Below are 17,281 nucleotides of genomic sequence, written 5' to 3' on the forward strand. Positions count from 1 at the left end.
GATAGCTTTCAAGCATCATGGAACATGTAAGTTTTCTTGTTGAGACTTTTGCTTGGTTAAATTACTCAAGAATATATGTGTGCATCACGTGCATTCAAAATAAGGTATTTTAAAAATACCTTTTTTTTTCATTTTTTACATACAAAAAGGTGTAATGTAAAGGCGTTATTTACAGATTCAAAAGAAAAGGGTTATGTTTTATTGAGGAAAAATTCATAGATAATGATATTTATAAATAGGCCTTGAATGCATGTGATGTAGAGGATATACATATAGTAACTTCCCCGATGACTTTTGCACATCACACAGATTATGGGTTCACAAGCACTTCACATTGCACTTGTTCTAATCACTACACTCAGGGGTTATCTCTTGATTTTATCAAATGCTTTTATGCCATGGATCATTGAGCACTACCAGGGCATGAGGCATGCTGCAGCTATATAATACCATATTGGGGAATATGGGAATTTCCCATAAGTTTGAGACACGTGGTCAAATCTTGAGTGGGAAAGGTGGTTGGGTGACTTTGAGGTTGTGAAGGATACTGCCAATTGTGAGATGGGTTGTTTTCTTGGTGGTTATCTTAAGGACTATCACTTTTTTGAGTGACTTTGAGTTTTTTGGTGGGTAGAGCAGAGTTCAATGATTTTTTTTCTTGAGTGTTGAGAGGAGAGGATAATGATCATAATTAAGCCAAGGAATTGTGTTTGCATTTTGCATGACGCACGTGCATGTGTGGATAGGCTAGGCATAATTTTTTTAGTGCATTCATATTTTCGTGTGGAAACATCACTTGTCTGATCGCATTGCATGGATCTAATGTTGCATATTTTATCAAATCATGTTTGGTTGAGCATAATGTACATTCTATAAAGCATATTCTACTAGGTCACATTACATGAAACTAATAGCAAGATGAAAAATGGAGATTATTCTCAAAAGAGCAGTAACAAGTGCTATGAAGGAGAAATAAATTGAAGGAAGAATCAATGAAAAGCTAATGGAGGAGATCCTATTATGGACATTGTTGGTTTCAACTATCCTCATGTCCAAAGGAGAAAGAAAAAGGCATTGGTTTGTGGTCACTCACAACGTTGGGAAGGATTTAACAGGAGTTTGTCTTCCTCTTGAGTATTTTAATAACCTATATCTTCATTGTAGAAGTGCTTTGAGGATTTGGAGTGTTCCTATCCTCTTGATGTGGCTTATGAATGGGGCAAATAGGGCAATCATTCTATGAGAAAATTGAATGTTGCACTATTTGCCATTTTTGAGTATTAATTCACAAGAAAAGAGGCCAAGAAAGTGGAACTAGAAACTACAATTTTTGATGAGGTCCAATAGCCAAATGAAGAAGATACTGGAGGACTTGGGCATGAGAAGCATTGCAAGGAAAATGCAATTGATTCAGATGATGAAAAACAAAAAAACATGATCATCTAGACGGAGACTCAGATGAAGATGATGTTATCTTTTTTAACACTACTAAAGTTCTTTTAATGTCATCATATTGAAGGAAATTTGATAGATTATCTAGGTTGTATTTTTTATCACAAAGATGTGTTTTTTTTGTGTTCTCCAACGGCAGCAAAGTGGAGGAGGTGGCATGTTGAGTGTAAGATGAGGAGCCAGTCATGATCACCAAGCAGAGACAAGGCTGTGCGTTTTGTTCCAGCTAGCAACATTGACATGATTACAACTCTTCATTATTTGAGAAATTGCTTTAAAGATTATGGTATAAAAGTTAAATATTTTCGACGAAGGTATGCAGACATGAATCAAATGGTCTGAATGGAAACATCATTTGGAACGATAATATGACACCCCACATATTTGTCATCATTATCTTCAGAGCTATGCTATTTGGAATTAATCAGAAGTATCATATGAAATGTTAGTTGGCGAATTTCTAAAACCCAGGTAGAGACAATAGTATTCTTGGAACACGGAGGTGGCAACTTCAATGTTTTGTCAGAGCCTTAAAGTGAAAGCAAAAACAATTTGATAAGCCTAACCCAACGTATGTGAATCCAAGAGCTCTATATAAAGAGGAGAGAAAGAAGACTAAGGGACCCTTGCAGTCCCCCTTGTATGCAATTTGCTGAGAAGTGAGAGGAGGATCCAATATGCAATTATGGTTTTTTTGCAAAGAAGTTCATTGAAACTTGTAGAAGTTTTTGGATGTTGCTCAGTTGACGCTTGATGTATCAAATATTTAAGACGTATGAAGAAATTCTTTGTTTTGAACTCAAGATTTTCATGTTTGTATGTTGTTGATGCTCTACTTTTAGATTGATTTTATAGGTTGTCACACAGGATTTGTGTGGGGGTTCGTGAAAGTCGCTCGTCACAGGGACACATTGTGATGGGAGTACTCAATGTAAAATAATTATCCAGAAGAATTTTAGATTCAAGATGAATGAGAAAACAAACTCTTTGATTAAATATATAGACAAGATACAAGATCAAAAGACTCTTGGTAAAGGGAAGCTAAAGGATATGATCAAAAGACATATGATCAGCTAGAGATGGAACATGTGATGACAATTTATTTATGATATGAAGTCGGGAAGCAAAGATGATGAGATCGATGTAGAGAAATTTGTCATGTCTCTTTTAAGCAAGCAAAAGATCACTTGCCAATTGGAAGACAAGGTCGAAATCTCAAATTGAGAGACAAGAGAAGGTGGAAAGTGACTGATGAAGAGAACATCGAGAAGGGAAAGGAGCTGAATGCTCAAACTCTATAGCCTTGGCAAGGAGCTCAACACTCTAACTCAAACCACTCTCATAGAACTTTGATGACGAATACTTTGAAGACGTGAGGAGCTTAAAGCTCAAACTCAAGAGTCTCTCTCCTAGAACTTGTTGCAAGATCTTCGAAGAGGGTGAGGAGCTTAAAGTGTGAACTCAAGCCACCCTCATATGCGACTCGATGAAGAAAATTTCAAAGTAGGTGAGGAGCACAAAGCTCAACCTCAAGCCACTCTCTTCAAGTTTGATGGCCCTCCAAGCTCTCCTAGTCCTTTCTTTTATAGTTTTTCTCCTCTTTTTCTCATGTTGTGCTTTTTGGCTATTAAAAAAAGACTAAGGTGTTTTAAGCCTTAGCTTTCTCTTCCCACGTTTAAAGAACATAAAATCCTTTAAAGATTTTAGCTTTAAAGCTTTTCTCAAATTTCTTCATTTAAAAAAACATAATCATTAAGCTTTTTGCCACTCAGTTGATTGGCAGAGTGAATATATTGTGTCATAGTCATTCTTTTAAGCCTGAGCTTTCTCTTCCCACGTTTAAAGAACATAAAATCCTTTAAAGATTTTAGCTTTAAAGCTTTTCTCAAATTTCTTCATTTAAAAAAACATAATCATTAAGCTTTTTGCCACTCAGTTGATTGGCAGAGTGAATATATTGTGTCATAGTCATTCTGTGTTATTACAAAGTCATTCATTGACGAGGCTGCAAGGATGTCCATGCAGGGTGCAGCCAGATCTAAACTCTTGCATAATAACATCCTTGGTATTCTGATTCATATCCCCATGAGTCACACATACATTGTGATCTCTAGTGCGCATTTTTTCCATCAGCTAATCGAACTTCCTCGTTTTCACAAAGATTACACTCTGTGTAATAGCTAAAGTCTTGTAAAGGTCACAAAGTGTATCTAGTTTCCATGCCTCTTTATTAACATCAACATAAAACTCCTTAATACCCTCCAATGTTAACTCATCCCTCTTCACAAGAATCCTTACAGGCTTGTTCATGAACTTTCTAGTAATCTCAAGAGCCTTAGGGCGACATGGTGGCAGAGAATACACCCATATGCAGCTTCTAAGGAAGAAGCTAGAAAATGTCATAGATGGGATCCTTGAAACCTCATGAAAGCATCTCATCAGCTTCATCCAACACAAGCATCTTTATGTAATCAGGATGATGACCTAGGAATTCGCCGAAGCAACTCTCTTGGGAAAACTCTCAATAAAGTTCAGGTGAAATTGAGAAACTGGAAGATATCATGTGTGTCATATGATCCTTGAGCCACAAATCTAGCTCAAATTTCTCCAAAAAATCCAAGTATAGCAAATCTCCTGATGAAAAGGCCTCCTCTCCAACCACAGCTTTCATTACTTGCACATCCTTCCCAATTGCATAGTTGTCATACAACTAATTTGAAACATCCACATGATCTTTTCTTGTCATCCGCTCCCCAATAGCACTCTTCCTCAATCATGAAAGAGATGGAATAACATTGATTGGAGGTTAAATTTGTCGATTCTAAAGCTATCGATCAATGCAAATCTGACCCTCAGTAATATACCTAGTCAAATCAGGAATTGGATGAGTAATATCATTATTTGGCATTGTCAAAATAGGAATTTGTGTAATGGATCCCTCTCTCCCTTTGATTCTTCTTGCACACTCATAAATTGTGGCCAATTTATAACTAGGATATCCACTATGACTAAGAACTTCCTCTCCTTCTGCATAGACCTCTTGTAGAGCATCAACATAAGAACTCATGCCTATGAGAATAAAAAGCACATGCTTGCTAAGATCATATGCTAGATACTCAGCTGTTGTGAGGGAAATCCTAGGAGTAATAATACACTCAATGATAGGATCATTGTCCAAATTCAAGAATAAAGTTACTCTCTCCATCGAGCCATTTTCTTCAAAATCTTGTTTGAAAAACTAAGAAGTTTCCATGTTCACTCCTATGACTGCAAACACTATATCAAAGTTATCTTCTTGAACATCATCCATCATATTTTCATGTTGTTTCATAAGACCTGCTTGGCGACAGATCTCGACAGTTGCAATTTCATTGTGAGGTAGACCTGTGCACAGCATAAATATCTTCCTGTGTGTGCTTTGAAGTTCACATGAGCTGGAGCTTTTGAGATCCAAGATAGGCCCAACCTTCCAATTGTTCTTGTAGTTGCACAAATTTTTAGCACATCTACAAGAATTACCCTATTTGGATCAATACCCTCCTCTAGTATTTCACCATAGAGTTTGAGGACCATATTGAATGGGCCATGTAGGGCATATCCAGTGATCATTATGTGTTGAGTACATCTTGATAACAAGGAACCATAGGAAAAATCTTTTCTACTTGGCAAGCCATTAAAAACTCTTAAAGACTACTCAAGCTCCCCACCTTTTGCATACATGTTAAGTGGGACATTACAAATGTCCATGCATCTTTCAATCCCTGACCTTAAGATTTAGTTGTATATTTTCTTACCTATTTGTAGACGTTCCCTGGTACTAGATGTTTTGAGAAAAAGAATGTATGTGGCCCTACCTAACTACATGTGCTTGTGCATCATGCAAAATGCAAATGAAAAGATACATACAACAAAAAATAAATGCCTAATGACACTCATTAATGTGTTCAAATTCTTGGCGAAAAAATGTGCACTTAGGTTTGTTGTGGTGGATGCCTAGTGTCACGACATCCACCCCCTCCAAACCTACCCATCCTCTAAATGGGACACAAATACCCATCCTTATCATTGCCAAGATCAATGGTCAATGCAATCTCCTCATCATCAGAAAAATCATTTGCAATATCCACATCCTCATCAACATCATCTCCTACCTCAAATCCATCATAAATCTCATCATCCAACTCCTTGATTGCATAGGCTACATAATCTCTCCTCTTGAAAAATATGATTCTCTTATCTATAATCGGAATCCCCAAGGCTATATCATCAATCTCTTCTAAGAAATACATAGCATTATCATGGACATGCTGCACCAAATAAGGCCCAAACCATTGTCTCAAAACCTTGCGGATAGCACTATACCGGTTTTCTAGACTGTTGTCATAGACCAACACCCAATATCCCTCCTCAGTCTCTCTAGGTCTCAATGTGTGTTTGCTATCAAATCAATATTTGTTGCGAATTCTAGTCTCTTAGAGATTTTGAATAGCTCTTTCAATATCTTCAAATCTCCTCTCCAACTTTCAAATACAAAGAGCTAGAAGATCCTCTCTAGTCATCTCATCTTGCTGCCATAGTAAAGCACTGCAAGTGAATGTGCAAGTCTCTGTAGGCATTACTAGTTTTTGCCCATTCATCAACTCAGCTGTAGTCAAACTGTGGGTTGTGCGATCAGTCTATAAGGTCACAGTAAGGCAACAATCTAGGCCACTCCCTTACCCATCCATCGCATGCCTTGGCAAAGGCTTTCACAATCAACGAATGGACTCTTTCACTCTTCCTGTTGCCCTCTAGATTATATTCTCAATTCAAAGCAAGTTTAATGCGAGGCAAGAGAAAAACTCCCTAGCCTCATCAAAATTCGACTCACCTCTATCTACAGTCATTTTCCCAATGCATCCATACCTGCAAATAACATCCTCAAACAAAAACTTAAAAACCATTGAAGTAGTTCTCATCCTTAATGTTCTCCGTTCTACCACATTCATGAGATATTCTCATGCCAAAACAATGTAATGCATCTGCCACAATCTGGCAAGCATAGTAATCAAATCAAGAACCCACTTGTAGTGAATACATAGTGGGTAGATAGGGTGAAGCTCATCTCTATGATTCACTGAAGAAGAAAAACTGAGAATGAGTGCATGTCTCAACAACTATGAGATATCTCTCTACATGCCTCTCCACCAGTAGCTCTCTCTAATCTTCTCATAGGTTGCACCTAAAGACTTTCATGAAAATCTTTCATGATTTGCACATGAGAAGCTCTGTAACATACAACTCTCAATGACTATCCTCATTTCCATGGATGCTTCAAATGTAGTCCACTCCACAAGAAAAAACCGTAAGCTTTTCTCTTGATCTTCTTGAAGTGCGCATCAGTCCACCTATCCTCTCTAGACATGGTACTCAAATAACGACCAATCTATAAATACTCTCTTGTATACAAAGACTCGTCAAAGCTTTCCAAAGCAGATACATGACAAATATGATCAATATGCATGGCTTAAAGATCAGCCCCATCATCAACATCATCAATGCAAGAAAAATCCATATTATCGTACCTCACTCATGAAAGCATATCGGCTACTGGGTTGTCTTTACCTACTATGTTCCTGAACTCAGGATTCATGGATTTTATGTACCCAATCCACCTAAGCATGGAAATTTTTGTAGTAGAAAAACTTGTGGTCAAACCTACAAAAGGCAAGCAATTAGTCTCGACTACCACACCAACACCAATGAAGTACTCTTTATCATTCTTTAGAGACATGACAACTCCCAAGAGCTCTCACTTAATTTGTGGATACCTGTGCTGCTGCTCATTTAGGACTTTTTCTCCAAACTAGATAGCATATCTATTCTCATCTGCATCCTCTTGGCCCACATCCCATCCAATGCCAATAGGACTAGTATCAACAGTAAGTACAATAGGTCTCCCACACTCATAATCAGCGTTCCAAAGAGTCGCATCAGCTCTCAACAATCTCTTGAGTTTCTGCATTGCTCTAGTGTGTCTCATGTCCCAAGAAAAATGCTGCCCTTTCCTCAAGAGCTCGTAGAGATCATGTGCACTATGAGCAAAATGAGGAATCTAAATAAGATAAAATACACAAGCTCCAAGAAACTTGTGAACCTCTGAGGTAGAAGTGCAAGTATCCGCAATATTCTCTATGGCATCAACCTTTATAGGAGAAGGCTTTCTACCATAATAACCATACATATGTCCAACAATCAAAACCTCTCTGGCTCTAAAAATAGACTTGAGTCCTAACAAGATCAAATTCACTTCCTCTAGCCTGCAAAGAATCCTCTCAATATCATTGATATGCACAGCCATAAAGAACATGCATCCATGATCATCTAAAGTCTCATTCTTTTCTTTCTCCAAACAACCCTTGATAGGCAAATCATCAATGAAAGGCATGGTAAGCTTAGGAACAAAATCGTGTAAGACCTTGTTCATCCCATTCATCATATGAGCAACTAAACTAGTATTTCCCTACTGCGAAAGCATGCACGTTTGAACAATGCCTAAAGGTGTCTTCATTGTAGTCAAATCTCTGCTCTCAAGGACAAGCTGGAAGTGGTCACAACCACAATAAAGATCACCAAGTGAATAGATAGCATGTCGAGCAAAAGCCTCTGTAAACTCATCCACAATAGGACATGCACCAACATTCCATATAGTGACTCTGTTGGCTGTAAGTCCTATATGAATCTAAGTGTCCCATTTTTCTTAGGAATTGTGAACCAACTGTTAGAATATAGAGTTGAAGATGGTTCTAGAATTCCCATCTTGATCTGCTTATTCAAAAGCTTGACCAATTTAGGCAATTGAGCTCTAGGCATAGGAATAGGCCGCAGATTCCAAAGGAACATGAAAAATGGTAAAAATAACCATAGGCACCACAACCCTAGGATTGACACATCCAATCTCATTCAAGAAAAAAGTAAAAACTCTCCCATGTCTGCTCAACTTATCTTCAAAACATCTCACCTTTACTAGAAGAAAAAAATCTTCAATCCCAATCTTCATCTCTTTAAATGTCTCGATTGAAAACTATTGAAAGATAAGAAAAGAAACTCTCCCTACATTAGAGAGGATAAGGGTAGCTAGGTGTAAAAGGGCTAGAGGATAGGGGAAACCCTCACCCTAACTCCTCCAGTGGCTATATAAAGAGCCTAAAGTACACATCAAGTAGAGGAGGGTATACTACTTGTACTTTGAGCAACTAACTAAACTTGTCTTGTAATTGAGCTCTCTCTCTCTCTCCCTCTTGTGCACACCCTCTCAAGCCTTCACCTCTGATTTGCAATATGGTATCACTAATCCCTTCAACTTCCTATACCCTCAGCTTCACTTAGTGCACATGATTTTCCATCATCTTCATCTTTTACCTCTTACCTCCATAGCCAAAACCTTCACCCTCTGACCTTGGAGGACCTGGGGAAGCCAAAGGAGGGCATTCTAGATCTTGACCTCAACTAATTACTTCTTCCCCAATACAAGATGACTTGGCGTGGCACATTAGAGGGTGACATTATGCGACATGGTGGGCAACATTGTCAAAAACGCAGAAATAAGCGTAGATCTGCAGGTGTGACATTACGAGATGTTGTGGTGCTGAGGAGGGCGCAACTAGAAAGATACCTATGACCAGGACCCTAGTTTTCAAGCTGATTGGAATAAATTAGTTACAAATAACTGGATTCCCATTGATTCATTGTCTTATGCTGATGGATTTATGTTCTATGAAAAAAGATTATGTGTAACTGTTCCATTTCGATCATTTGTCTTGCATGAAATTCATTGTCCCCCATACCAAGGCCATAGAGGCATTATTTCTACTTTGTGTACATTGATTGAAGATTTTTATTGGCCATACATGGAATCTGATGTATCTAACTTTGTATCTAAATGTTTAATTTTCCAAAGAGTTAAATGACACCATGGTAAGCAGTATAGTTTGTTAATGCCTTTACCAATTCCAGAACGACCATGGGAACAGATTTCAATGGATTTTATCACTAGTTTTCCTAACACTAAAGCTAATCATGACATGATTTGGACTATTGTCGATAGATTTAGCAAACAAGCATATTTCATTCCATACAAGAAAACTTTAACTGCATCTCAAGCTACTCAATTGTTTTTGAAAATTGTTTCCACTAATCATGGTTTGCAAAAAGTTATTATTTGTGATCGTTATTCTAGATTCTGTAATAATTTTTGGATTACTTTATTTGCTAATTTAGTAACAAATATTGATTTTTCATTTGCATTTCATCCTAAAACAAATGGGCAAACTATTGCGAGCAACAGATGCGTGGTTTGTGCGTAGTGAATGGAAGAAGCTCCCTCTTACTCTCTTTTACTCATAAAATTTCATACGACTCATGAGAAATTTAAAATAGATTGAAAGAGAAGGTAAAGTAAGAGGAAGCAACTCAAGATTGGGTTCAATCTCTCCTCGACATGAAGTGGGCAGCTCCCTTCATGCCGTATTTATAATAATATTATGAAATCTTCTTTGCCCAAGATTTAGGCCCTTTACAATCACTCTTTGCATAAAGAGTTTGAGTGAACTGGAAAAGAGATAGAGTAATCTGAATTAATGGATGCTAGCAGTTGTGCATCCCACAAATCTCTAGAACCATTAATATTTTATTGGACATATCTTTTAAAAATATATTTTTCTAATAAATATTTACATAGAGGCTATGCACACGCTTTGTAAGAAATAGCGGTGCATCTAATACAATAATCCAATAATTACCTAATAAATTCTTGAGGAAATAATCTTTACAATGCTTGCGCGTGGCACACTTTTCCAATTCTCAACACATCAGCTGCCAAAAGATCAAAAAATCATATTAGAATAATAACCAACTGAATAATTGCAGCTAGCCACATAAATCAATTAATTTGGAATTCCATACAATAAATAATTCATGAAGACGTTAATACTTGTGGGAGCTTTCGCTCAACCGCCAAGACCCACGGATCGCTTATTGTTCAAGCGTTCCAAGCCGAGCACTAATGGCTACCTCTCACATAGCCGACGCGCCATCCATATCTACGGGTGTAGTGAGCTTACCTTGATGCCGTTTGAGTTACCTCCTCTCCCGCACACTCCGGTAGCTCCACGATCCAAGTGCAAGCTTCAAGCAAGCTCCATCCTCAAGCTCCACGCTCCAAGCTCCATTGCCGCGAGCAAGACAAGAGAAGAGAAGAGAAGAGAAGAAGAGACGAGAAGATGGAGAGCTTCTCCTCCTCGGTCCCTCACCCTCACACACTCACTCCCTCACACTCTCACACTCCCTCTCTCAAGCACAAGCTCAAGCAAGCAAGAAGAAGAAGAAGAAGAAGAAGAAGAGAGCTACTTTTGGCCACACACAAGAATGAGCTTCTCATTCACTTTTCAACTTTATATACAAAACCCTAAATCCCTTTTGGGCGGTCATCCCCTTTTCCCCTTTTTACATGGCCGGGCATAGCCTAGACCCTTTTCCCCATTGTCCTTCTATCTTCCTAGCTTCCTTTCCACCGCCCATCTTCATTTACAATTTGCACGGGTGAGAGCCCGGCGCTCTTTTACAAGATTTCAGGGTGCGCCTTTTTATTTTAAAATGCGCCTTTCCCCTTTTGCCTTTGCCTTGGACTTTTAAGGTTGCCCTTGCGCTTTTGGCCTTTTCTCCTTTTCTCTCTTCAGTCGGGCTACCTTTTTTCCGCCTTTGCCCTGCGTCTTTTCCACTTCCTTTTGCTTTCATCGTGTTGGGGTTAACATTACCCCCCTCCTAGACGAGTGCCAGTCCCATGGCACTCACCGTCGTAGATAGCAGGCTGTAGCATGCACCGAAGACGTGGGTGACAAGGACGCCAGTGGTTTCCGTGGAGGTGTGTTGGTGGTGGTGTGGCAGAAGGTCCTGGGGATACGCTGGTGGCCAAGGTGGCTGGTGGAAGGTTGTTGGAGGTGGTGGTAGGGCTATGCTGTGTTGGGGGTTGCATCGATGGCCAGCACAAGTGTTGGTTTGTTGGGGATTCTGCACATGACGTTTCTTGCGGGCTTGTCGGATGGTAAGGGACAAGCATTCAAAGTTGAGTGTTGATGAAGAGCGAACAACACCTTAGACCTGCAATTGGAAAACCTCACATGTGGTCTCTTCCTTAAGGGATAGTGCTAGGCTCTCATCGTGCACAAGACATATTTTGATTAGTTTGGGAGACAGGTCAAACTCTAAGCAAGCCTAGAGTATTGTCCTACACTTGAGGACCCAAACTGTGGATATACTTTGGTGCAGATATTATGTGAGTGCGCGTGCCTACTTAGATATTACATAGTTAGAAGACCGTGGGCTAGTTTCTCATAACAACGCGTGGGTGAAGCAAAGTTGTCCATGTGGAGAAGGAGTACACGTGAAGGTATATGAGACATCCTTTGCATTGTGGCTGCACGATGTAGCATAATTGAATACAAGGACACCGCACTTTCAATAGCTGGAAACTATTGGACTTGCTTGATGAGTACGGTGTACTTTTCATGGCCAATCGTGCGGTGCTTATCGCCACTGATTGCAATGGTACTAAGGCAGAGTGCAAAAGAAAATTGTGCAAGTGGGTCAGGGTGACAGGTCTAACACTAGGCGAGACAAGCTCCCCAGGTATGTCCTGCCCTTGATGTGCCCTGAACAATTGTGGGTGATTGTAAGGGGCTAGAGGACTAGGGACGAAGCTGGTCAACTAAGGTCGCCAGACGTACCTAATTTGAGGAGCCCTAGGTGCTGTGCTGTGATCGTGGGTGCTTCTTATCTTTCCATTCATTTCTTTTTCTTCTTTTTTTTTTGCCTGAGTACAACCATTACAATATGTTGAGGCTATCAGCCTTTCAATGGGTTGGAAAATGTCAAGCTTCAAAGGCTCAAAAAATGACTAGTACAATGATGATGGTGCCCTAGCCTCGTTGTTAGAGAAGCAGTTGGCGAAAGGGGGAGATACACTTGAGATATTGCAACCCTCCTTGCGGCACATGCGATGTGGGTACAATTGAGGTAACGACTGCCGTGAGCCAACTATAGAGCTTGACCCAGAAAGGGGGCGTGGCCCAGGAATGTTTTGTGGGCCATGCAATGTGGGCAGTTGGCAAGGGTGCTTTCGGCAGCGTGGCTTTGCTGCGGCTCGTTGTGGGGTTGTGGGTGTTGCGGTGATTGGGCATTGAACATTTTCGCACAAGGACCTGTATTATCCTGCATCCACTTATCGCTTCATGAGAGCATATGCATTGTGTATGTCGCAACTATAATAAACCAGTGCAATGCAAGGAGACATCACTTATTTGAATTCTATGGTGTTGACTAGATATTTATCACCTGCGCTTGATTAACTTTTTCTTTTGCTAAAGGCGTAGCATATATTAAACGTAGATATGATAAGTTCATACAAGTCAGGAACATGTCAACACTTAACAAGTCGGGAACACTTAACCGTTTAAAAACAAAAAGTCCTGGCTAGTTTTCATTTGATAAGCCCTTTATGCATTATGGGCTACTCGATTTGTACGAGGCGGGGCGAGTCTGGATGGCCGGGTGATTGGGGCTCTACTGGTGTGGGACTCCCGTGGGGGTGAGCAGGGAACATGTTGGCCGGGACATGAATGGTGTAATCCCGGCCTGCTACTGTCTCCAAGATGTCTTTAAATAATTCATTAAATTATTCTCTTTCCTGAGCTGCCCTTTCTGCCTTTGAGCATCTGGGGCCCGAGCGGGAGCTGGGAGTTCGTACCACTAGTGCTGCCACCTGTTGCGCGTTTCGAGTCTCGACTTTCCTGACTTGAGGATTTTTCAGCCTTCGCCCTGGACAGTGGCGCTTAGGGCCTCGCTTCTTGGCATACCTTTTGATGGTGGGCACATAGCGCTTCGGTGGAGGGGCGCGTGCCACATGCTCCCGCCTTCTGCGAAGAGCGTCTCTGCATGCTAGATCTCCATGATTCTCCATGTGTTCCGCCGCAAAAGGAAACCTGCAAGATGCAATCTAAGGGTTTAGACCTTGATACAGGATACAACTATTTGCATGGAAGGGATTTTAGTGTGGTTTATGAAGCGCATATGACAAGAAGGGGAGGGGTGAGGCATGCGGTGATTGTTGTAGAGGAATAGCCCCCATGCTGATGTTCACGTTGCCTCTGGTCATTAGCGGATATTAGTTTATGCTAAGTCGCGTGGACTGGTTGTCATGGAGTGGGACAGGGTACATCCTTGTAAGGATAGACCAAAAAGGGAAGAAGATGTATAGGAAGGGACTACACCCTGTCTACACCATCAGAGTTGTTGGTCAAGGCCTCCCATGGCAGCAATATGGGTTGCATGCCCTTCACTTAGAGGTGGGGCTGGTCACATGACTTTTAAAAGTGTGATGAGAGCCCGATTGCTATCTCATGCAAAGTTCTAAGAGTTTCCTTAGGCTTTAGCATGGCTGGGGGCTCAGGCCTAGATGAGCAAGATTGGTCAATGCTAGGATTTCTTATGCTCTTGGGGTTCTCCCGTTTCTCCTGAGGTTTTGCTGCTATTTCGTCATGGTTCTTCTGGGATGTGACTGGTATAGATTTGTCACCCTGTTGTGATAGCGTTATATCCACTCTTGATTGATCAATGTGAGTTCTATTGTCAGTGGATGGAGTGTTGCAAGTAACTGTTGATGGAAACTGTTGCTTTGGTTTGTCAGAGCACATAGATGTTTCTGAGGTTTCACCGATGTTAGAAGAGGCATCAGTGGGTTCATTGGTGGATGGACTCGATGCTTTATTCATCGTCTCTCCAGTGCCCTTCATCTCAATGTTCTTGGGGTTCACAACCACCTGCAACTGATGTTGTTTTTTCTGCTTTCTCCTCTTTTTCTTGGTCAATGAAGGTGCCTCTCTCAACGACTCAGGACCCTGGGCTATATCGACCATTGATATGCTTGGTCGGGCCTCAACATTTCCCTTCTCTAGTGTGTCCTTATGGGACATAGCCGTGGTTTGCTGAATAGCCTTGCCCGGTTGTGAGGGCACAACTACCGCTCTTTTCGGAGAGTCTATCTTTTCAACCAACTCCCTTGTGTTAACTCCTCCGTCCTAGGCTTTAGGCACTTTGAAAGTGCTGGAGTTGTCGAGGGATTTGGTTGCGACACCTCCTCCACACGTAAACTACTAAGGACACGTTCCACTAGGGGCATTGTTACAGCCAAGGGTTGTGACTCCTGTGATCCCTGATTGGAAGTGGTAGCAACTAGTTCAGTGGGCTGGCTACCCTTGGTGGATTGCAGTGTCAAGTCCCTAGGGCGATCAGAAGTGGTTGTGTCCTTTGTTGGCCTTTGAGCACTCATCTGTGTAGATCGAACATGAGCTGATCTAGTCACATTAGGTGGCTCAGGCATATCCTTGGGTTGAGAGCTACAGATGGCATCATGTCCCACTTCTTTGACGGTTGGAAGCTTAGATGGGGATAGAGATTGGAATTAAGCAGTCGCCCTTGACGACTGCTGTAGCGCTTCCTGTGTTTGTTTGGGAGAAGAGAGCGTAGGAGATCTAGGACTCCTAGGTGGATGTGGCACTAGCTGAATGATTTTCTCAAAGTTATTAGATGATTGTGCCATGTGCTTTGTTGAGCGACTAGCCTTGCCATGAGCAATGTTGTGCCTATGATGTTTGTTCTCCCCTTGGGAAATCAAAGGCTCCTTGGGCACTAATGATTTTTGTGCATGCTCAATGGCTGCATCTGATGTCCGCTTGTCAAGCACACTAGGCTGAGGATCTACTTTTTGATAGGCCATGTTTGGTTTCTCGATTTCAGTAGTGAGGGGCTCAATCACTCCAATATTTTTGGTTCGAAACTTGGCCTTTCGTTTAGTTTTCCTCCTACGCCTCTTTGCTTTGGACATAATTTGGGCTTCCGATAGAGGTGGCCTAGCAGGGAGTTTGGGCACCCAAATCCAATGATTGCCTACATAATACCCTTGAGCACGAAGCAGCGCTTTGGATATCCATCATGGTGTTGTGCTAGCTCTCCATTGATGCCTTCGCCTATAAGGCTTGGGCTTCTTTCGTGGTCTTCTACGGTATTTGTGAGTCCAAACCCTGTCCTTGGCCTCGTCTCTTGACCTTCTTGTTTCCGGCTTGGCCTCACTCACTGGTTCTCGTTGTTCGACCTGTGCTTTTATCAACTCTTCCAACAAGTCCTTGCCCTCGTTTGTAGGCTTGACTATTATGTCATCACCTTCCTTGCCTTTCCCTTGAGGTTCGATGAGGTCACCCTTGCTAAAGGTGGTGACTATCCTCACACCCGGTAGTGTTAGGTGTATCCTCTGTGCTACATAGTCAGCCTCACATTTGGTCGCCCTCTTGAAGGGTCTTCCCAGGAGGGTTTCTTTCCTGCAGCTAGCACTTTTTGAAGGAACGTGAAATAGGATAGGCAAGCTTTCCGTTTCAATTGTCGCAAGGATTTTGCACTTCCCTATGAGTGCTTGTGGGTGTCCCCCATAGGGGCTAAGAGTTGCACTAGTCGGTGTGAGCTCTGGTTGGCCTAGTAGGGTCCATGATTCATGTGTCAAGATATTAAAATCTACTCCTTCATCAATTAGAGCATCAATAGTATGCTCTCTTTTCGCAGTGAGTTTGACCCTAAGATAAGCAGGTGGTACTATGTCTTCATCTTCCAGGTCTTGGCTTGTAAATTTAAGCCTTCTGACAGATGCCCTTGAGTTCTCAACTGCACGACCAGATGTGGATTCTCCACTGCTGTCTTGGATCGTTAGTGCAGTGCTATTCAAGGTACATCTCTCGTCAAGAGCGTCATGTCTAGTCATCTTCGCATTTGTAGCTTGCTGAAGTTGCATTTTTCTCTGACTAGTCACGGCTTGAACACAATGTCTTTTTGTTCTCGTGGTGTGGCCTTTTTGCCCTTGATGGCTAGATTGGCCAATTGATGTTCTAGGGTCTCTGTTTCTCTCTGTTCGGGTATGGGCTTTTGATTGCTCTATTGCAAATGAGACTCCATGCTAGTGTAGAGTCATTACTTCACTAGGGTCCAATTTGGAAGACCTGTCACGATGCGCATTTTCTCTCCAACCTACTCGGGGGAGGTGCGGAGGGGGCAGAGCCCCCTCTGCAGGGGTCCAGGGGGGCTCTCCCCCCCGGCCCGTAGGGCCGTTAAGGCAGACGCCATATGCAATTTGGAGGACCGTTTATAGCCAAATTTTGAACTACGTGCTCTAAATTCTAGCCTAGCAAGGATCTGTGATGTGCCTTTAGCTCTACGTAGCCTTTGGGGTCAATCTCAAGGTTTAGATGTGTCAAAATTTGTGTTCTAGATACCTGTCTGATTTTGATAGTTTTTTGGTCGATTCTAAGATGTCTGATTTTCAGGAGTCTGAATATCAGAATCGGACGTCCGATTTTGGGTTGGTCCGATCGGCCCAGTGGTCCGATTTTGGTCACGTCCGATTCTGGGAGTCGGATCGAAAAAGTGGTTCAATTTTCAAAGTGGTCCGATTCTGGGAATCGGATCGGACAGGGTAGTCTGATTCTGACTGGTCCGATTCTGGACTGGTCCGATTCTGGGCTGGTCCGATTCTGGGCGGTCCGAGTGTCCCAGTGCCCGAGTCGGACGGGTTGGTCCGAATCAAAGTGGTCCAAGTGCCACGTGGCACGTCCGATTCTGAGCTAGTCCGATTCTGGGAATCGGACGGTCCGACTCCCGAACTCGGGTGGCCCAATTCTGGGAATCGGACCACTACGAGTTGGTCCGAGTGCGTCGGCGATGGGCGCGATTCCCGCGCGTTTGACCCCTCCTC

General features: G+C 41.8%; 1 pseudogene; it reads right to left on the reverse strand.

Annotated features, from left to right (window-relative positions):
- Positions 1–3,923: 3,923 nt before the first annotated feature.
- On the reverse strand, positions 3,924–4,705 carry LOC148018119 (V-type proton ATPase subunit B 2 pseudogene; annotated as a pseudogene).
- Positions 4,706–17,281: the final 12,576 nt, after the last annotated feature.

The sequence above is a fragment of the Lygodium microphyllum genome, chromosome 21 (assembly GCF_053477565.2).
Source record: "Lygodium microphyllum isolate KBCC chromosome 21, Lygodium_microphyllum_v1.1.10, whole genome shotgun sequence".
In the NCBI taxonomy this organism is placed as follows: Eukaryota; Viridiplantae; Streptophyta; class Polypodiopsida; order Schizaeales; family Lygodiaceae; genus Lygodium; species Lygodium microphyllum.